Source organism: Saccostrea cucullata, unplaced genomic scaffold (genome assembly GCF_032062105.1).
Source record: "Saccostrea cucullata isolate Sc308-1 unplaced genomic scaffold, CSIRO_AGI_Scuc_v1 ctg5276, whole genome shotgun sequence".
In the NCBI taxonomy this organism is placed as follows: domain Eukaryota; kingdom Metazoa; phylum Mollusca; class Bivalvia; order Ostreida; family Ostreidae; genus Saccostrea; species Saccostrea cuccullata.
In genome coordinates this window covers 32848-39587 of record NW_026930825.1, presented here as the reverse complement: position 1 = coordinate 39587, position 6740 = coordinate 32848, and the positions used below count along the sequence as shown (strand labels likewise).

Here is a 6740-nt window from a genome sequence, read left to right as displayed (position 1 = left end):
AAAAGTATTCATCTTAACAATTTGCAACAATATATCAAAAAATTTTGATCATATGTTACGTAATTAGGGGTCACAAGGGGCCAGAATGTCAAATATTTGACGCTCTATATCTCAAAAGGGGGGATATTTTGATAAGCAATATTGTACAAGAGATGGTCAAAATAATATTCCTAACAATATGCATACTTTGAATTTTTGTAGATTGGCCCCATTAAGGACTTGAAGGGGTGGCCCCTAAATATTTCCATTTAGCATATCTCAACAACGAAAAGAAATCTCTGAATGTTTGTTGAACAAAAAATCTTCAAAATCAAAAAACCTTTCATTTGATATCAAGAAAAGGGGCTGACCCCTCAAATTAGGGGCTCAGAGGGGCCAAAAGTCTTTCATCTTTAACTCTCTAATGATCAATATTTTGATATACATTTCTTAAGCAAAAGTATTCATCTTAACAATTTACAACAATACATGATAAAATTTTGTTCATATATTACGTAATAAGGCGTCACTTGGGGCCATAATGTCAAATCGTTGACGGTTTATATCTCAAAAAGGGCAAATATTTAGATAAGCAATACTGAACATAAGATGGTCAGAATAATTTTCTAAACAATATGCATACTTTGAATTTTTGTAAAACGGGCCCATTAAGGACTTGTAAGGGTGGCCCCTAAATATTTCCATTTAACATATTTCAACAACGAATAGAAATCTCTGAATAAGTGGTGAACAACAAATCTTCAAAATCACAAGACCTATCATTATAATTCTTTTTTTTTCTTACCGATTTTGTGCACGCGATTTCTCGGAAACGGCTTGATCGATTTTCTCGTAACTTTCAGATCTGAAAGATATTGGTCTGAACCTTATTGGAAATGTTTTATATGTACGTCGTCACTTCCGGTCGTGAGATATGGACGATTTTCTGATTTTCAGAGGGTCAGCTTGTCCTGGCAATCACTAAAAAACGAATGAAGATATTGACTTGAGATTTTCAGTGAAGGTAGAGGAAGGATTGCTAAATTGCTTTTTTGAGTCTGTATCTTTCCAGTGCATAAAGTGTTGAAGCTCGCCTGAGATCGTTTTTATCATTATTTTTCTGACCATCTAATTTTATGTACGCGATTTCTCGAAGACTATTGGATGGATTTTCATAAAATTTGCAGGAACAATGTGTTGTGATATAAAGTTATTTTATCCGAGAGATTTTTTGGAAATTATTTTTTGGTGCCAAGTTACGGACAATTTTCGGATTTTTAAATGACATTTTGTTCGCGGATAATCTCAAGAACGGTAAAAGATATCACTGTGAAACTTTCAGGGATTATAAATCTTGAAAAGTACTTTCCAAGTTGCGACTTTTTGTACGTCGTCTCTACTTCCTGTCGTAACGGCTTGCAAAGAAAAAAAGTCGAATTTTTGAAATTTTTTGTTGTTTAATATTTTCAAATAATATTAGTATGGTTGATAGAAACATTTGTTATTAGGCTGAATATATAATTTTGTTTGTAAATTGATGGATTCGAACTCGAGATATTAACATTCAAAAGTCTGAAGCGGGACCATAATAGCGGCGGTCTCTGTCAATTCCGACATTTCGCAATAGGGGTTTACAGAGGCAGCTGAGCGTTTGCTTGAAGGAAAGTTACATAAGGAGCAACGAAATGTGTAGGGATACTTGGATTGTCGCGTCGTAGGTTCGTTGCAATTCTGCGTCAAACTACATTGATAATCCAATGTCTCCTTACAAGTCTTCTTTAATAAGTAGAAAAGTACAATATTTACCAACTTTTGTTTTGCATCACGAAAACACACATAGCTTAAATCATAGTTATTATTAAAATTTCTTAAGAAAAATTTATAAAGTAAGTACAAAACGTGACCACTGTTTTCCAATGCACACGTGTCATATTTGAAGCTCGCCTGGGCTCGAAAAATAGATTCACAAATATCTTGCAAAATTTGACACGTTTTCTTTGATATCTTTGTAACTGTAAATTTGGTTAACAGATATATAATAAAAGTTGTTCAGAATAACAAGTTATTTCATTTAATGAGGAGAAAAAGGGTATGACCCCTCAAATAAGGGGCATAGAGGGACAATAACGTTTCAATTTAAACCTCTTTAACTATCAAGATTCTGATATATTTTTCTAAAAGCAAAAATGTTCATCTCAACAATATAAAACAAAACATTGAGAAAGTATGATCATATGTTACGTAAAAAGGGCCGCAAGGAGCCAAGATGCTAAATCTTTGCTTCTTTTTATCTCCAAAGGGAGAAATATTTTGATAAGGAATATTGAATAAGAGATCTTTATATTCATATTATAAACAATACACAACCATTCAATTTTTGTAAAACGGCCCCATTAAGGACTTGAAGGGCTGGCCTCTATATATTTCTATTCTGCATGGCTCAAAAACGAAAAGAAATTTCTGAATAGTCGTTGAACAATAACATTAAGTTACAAGCCGTATCATTTGAAATGAAGAAAAAGGAGCTGACCCCTAAAATAAAGTGTCCAGAGGGGCCAAAAGATTTTCATCTATAACTCATTGATGATTTTATCTAAATTAAAAAAAAATGGTCAAAAGAGAGAGCATGATATCATTGTGTTTTGACAAAGATCATAGTCAAAATCATATCTCATCTCATCGAAAATTCGGACGGAAGACCTACTCGTTGCTCGCAACGAGATCGTTTCTATTTATTTTTCTTCTTCTTGGGCACTTTTTTGTCCGCGAATGATCTCGTAAACTACACATCCAAATAAGGTGAAATGTTTTTAGGGTCAGTAGACATGTTATGTAGATTTGCGGAAACAAGGTCATTTTGCGCGCAAGTGCTTGCAAGAGCGCGCACGTGCAACACGTAAATGACCAATATAATGTATACTTCCCTAACTTTTCTATTTTTTGATGAAATGTTTTGAAACTCATAATGTAAGGATGTATTAGTGGTATAAGCAAGATGACATGGCCAATATGGCAAGTTCTCACGCGCATGCACGTGCGCTGCAATCTGATTGGCTGAAATTTTAAATAGCTATAACTCCCTTGGTTTTCAACCAAACAGGATGGGATTTGGAACATAGATATATATAATGGACTTCTACAAGAATGTATGGTCACCATGCACATGCATACAAGTGCCTGTACGAATGCTGCAATCTGATTGGCTGAAACTTTAAACAGCTATAACTTCTTTGGTTTTCAAACAAACAGGTTGGGATTCAGAACAAAGATATATACAGATAATAGACTTCTATAAGAAGGTGTGGTCACCCTGTACATACATACACGTGCGTGTACGTGCACTGCAATCTGATTGGCTGAAACTTTAAACAGCTATAACTCCCTTGGTTTTCAACCAAACAGGGTGGGATTTAGAACATAGATTGATGTAATGGACTTCTACAAGAAGGTATGGTCACCATGCTAATGTATGCACGTGCGTGCACGTGAAATGGGTAAAATCAAAAACAAAGTCTACACTTGAATAAAAGGTCATCAAAATACGTTTGAACTGACACTGCTGTCAGACTCTTTTCAAATTCTTTGCTATAAAGTGCTAGAAATGTACCCAATAGTGTCTCCTGAACCAGTTAGATTTGGTTCCATAAAATTGCCATAATGCATAATTGCTGGTGATGGAAAGAAAAAAATAATAAAACTGTGATTTTTGTCACACCGAGACTTAGAATTCTCTATACTTTAACAAGGAATGGCAACAGGAATGAGCCAAAAGTCCACTTGAAACATGCAGATCCATGACTTGACTTTGTCTTACTTCAGGTAAACAGTATAAAGATGAAGCCTTCAAAGAACTCCCCATAGACTGGACAGAGGGTCTTAACGTCAAAAAACAGGTGAATGAATACAAACCACTGATATTCTTGTAATTATAGTACTATCAAGTTATTAGGAATTATTTTTTTTATAAATTTTTAACTCAACAATTGATCCTGGAAAATTAAAATGAAAAAGCTTAGACATGTAGGAAAATCAGTTATTTTGTTATTGATGTCTATCAAATACAGAGAAAGAACAATGTTTTGATGTTGTGCATACAGGTATTTGCACTATGTATCACTGTGATTGCTTTTGTTGATTTATAAACTGAATAAAGTAGGTAACTCTTTATGAGTCATCAAGTAATTAGTATTTTTTGTGACAGGTTACCTCTACAAACTACAATGAGTCATTAAATACATACAAGGTGAAGTGTGGAGGGAGCCTGGAGATGTGGGAGGAGAGTGGGTGGATCCACAAACAGGACCCCTACGGCTGGTTCCAGTGGTACTGCAGGTAAATAAAAATGTCAAATTAATCTTAACAGGTGTTTCCAGTGGTACTGCAGGAAAATATAAATTAATCTGTTCGGATCGGTCCAGTTGTACTGCAGGAATGTATGAAATGATGTGTACAGGTGGTTCCAGTGGTACTGTAGCTATGTATAAAATGACTTGTACAGGTGGTTCTAGTGGCACACCCTTAAAATATACAATGATTTTCCACAAATAAACAAAAATTATCCCAGTTTTTGACAAGATATGATCCATTCAAGAAATGGAAATTTCTGCATTTGCTTATAAGTATTTTAAATTTTTTACAATATTTATTACATTTGAGGATGTGGGCAAAGATTGCAAAGTCTTTTTCAATATTTAAAGCTAGAAACACTCAAATCAATTAATAAAGCAAGTTTTTAACCCATCTTATTGACTGAAGCAATTTCCGCTGTAGATTTTATCGAGGAAGGAGGAGCCCTGATGATGAGCGACAGGTGGGGAGATGGCTGAGGTGTGCAGGACCCACAGAAAGGTGGAAAAACAACCTCATCTCCAAGTGTTACCGAAGCGGGGCACGGTATAATGACCCCAACATATCCCCCGTGGTCAGAGAGACCCTACAACACTTGGGGTACAGGTTAATTGAGGAGGGCTACCTGGCTTAAGATAAACAGCTCAAGAGAAATAAAGTTTGATTGGACCTGATTGAAAGCAGATATTGTTGTTGTGCAATAACATCAAACGCCTCTGAGAAAAGTACAAGAAGTGTTATCGAAATAAAGAATGTTTGAAAGCTTTGACAATTTCAAAGAACATTCCCTGATTTGAAAGAACAGCGATGGCCACAAACTGAAATGCGATTATTTATACCGAGATCCATATACAGAGTACGATTTTCTTTATGTAAAGGAGTTAATAGATCGAAGAAGAAGTTTTGGCTTATTGAAGGATGTGAATAAATATCAGCACAAATTCCACTTAATAATGATTGCATTTGCAGCAATTCTCATTGCATCTCATACAAGCCTTTCCATATACCTAAAATTTAGTTTTGTTATTATCATTTATTGTAGTGTGTTGTTTGAGGCATTTATGTGACCTGTAATCTGTGAAAAAAAATTTCCCGTATCAAATTACCATTAGAATTCAGTTTTACTTCAAACTTTCAAAGTTTTTTTTTTAAACATTATTATAGATGAATGACTATAAAGTGTCATATCGATGTTTTTTCTTAAATCATTTTTTTTATCTGAAATAATAATTGTTCTGCTTTTAAAATAATACAACATCAAAATTGTAATTTTATATATCATACATGTGTTATATAGATATATGCAACTATTTTATATTACATGTATTTGTATCAATGAAATATTGCTTTATTTTATGTATTTATATTAACAGAATAAATTTTAGGTCTAAAGCAAAAAAAGAAATATTTCTCGAGCATAAAAATCGACTTTTGTGAGAAGCACTGTTGAACGGAAATAACGGACTATTTCAAAGCACAAAAACTAGCCCTTGAGAAAACAAACCCTCTACCCTCAACTTGCTACCTTAACATGTTAGTGCTACTAACATCATACCTTTAATCATATGAAAGGTTTCCTTATCTATTATCAATTTTGTACCCTAGCCTGTACATGATACAGGTTTAAAAGTAAAATTAAACCATCAACTGTAAAAGTTAGTGCTTCTCACAAAAGTCCATTAGAAAACACTTATGTCAAACTAATCTGAAAGGAAAATAGAATAAGGGTAACATAACATGCACTTTTTGGACCGCATGACACATAAAACTGGGATGGGAATCTTGTGTTCTATGCACTAAAATCCTTGTTAGTAATTACTCAACGGTAAAAATATGACATAAAACAATGAAAGTGCTATTGAGACAACTTTGTCAACACATCTTGTTGTACCATTTGATGTACTTTAGGTAAGCACATCGTTCCACAATATTTTCAGACAATATAAATGTCGTGCAATCTTGGTATGGTTGACTGACGGGAGTTCAACGAGGTTTCAAAATTAGCTTCTTCATGTCTAAGTACATGTAAGGGCACTGGCAACAACGGGTTGGTGTGCCGTTTTTTGTAAAACCCTTTCCCTAAGGAGTCTTGCCTGTCGTCAGGAGCAGCCTAGATATATGTTTCAAACTAACCGTAATAGTGACGTGGAGGCGTAACAGAGTCACGTTAAAATCGGATTATTTAACCTGTCACTTGTTATATCAAAGCAAAACCTGCTATTTATTCAGTAGGTTAATGATGAATTTCATGCCATTAATTAATTTATTTTTTCAAAGAAAATCAAACAATTTTAAAGAATTTTCCAAACTGCAGCATAACCCTTGCCGTTTGTTTTTTTTTTGTTTTTGTCTTTTTAAACACCTTGTCTGGCATATAAACCTTTTATTTAAACTAAAGATATATGGTATTAATG

At 34.0% G+C, this 6740-nt stretch overlaps 1 long non-coding RNA gene across 1 annotated transcript; it reads left to right on the top strand.

The window, feature by feature from the left end:
* The first annotated feature begins 3830 nt into the window (after nt 1–3830).
* Nucleotides 3831–4876, top strand: LOC134230259 (uncharacterized). The gene is made up of 3 exons (XR_009984304.1): nt 3831–3872; nt 4181–4311; nt 4750–4876. It is a non-coding gene; the product is annotated as an uncharacterized LOC134230259 (long non-coding RNA).
* Nucleotides 4877–6740: the final 1864 nt, after the last annotated feature.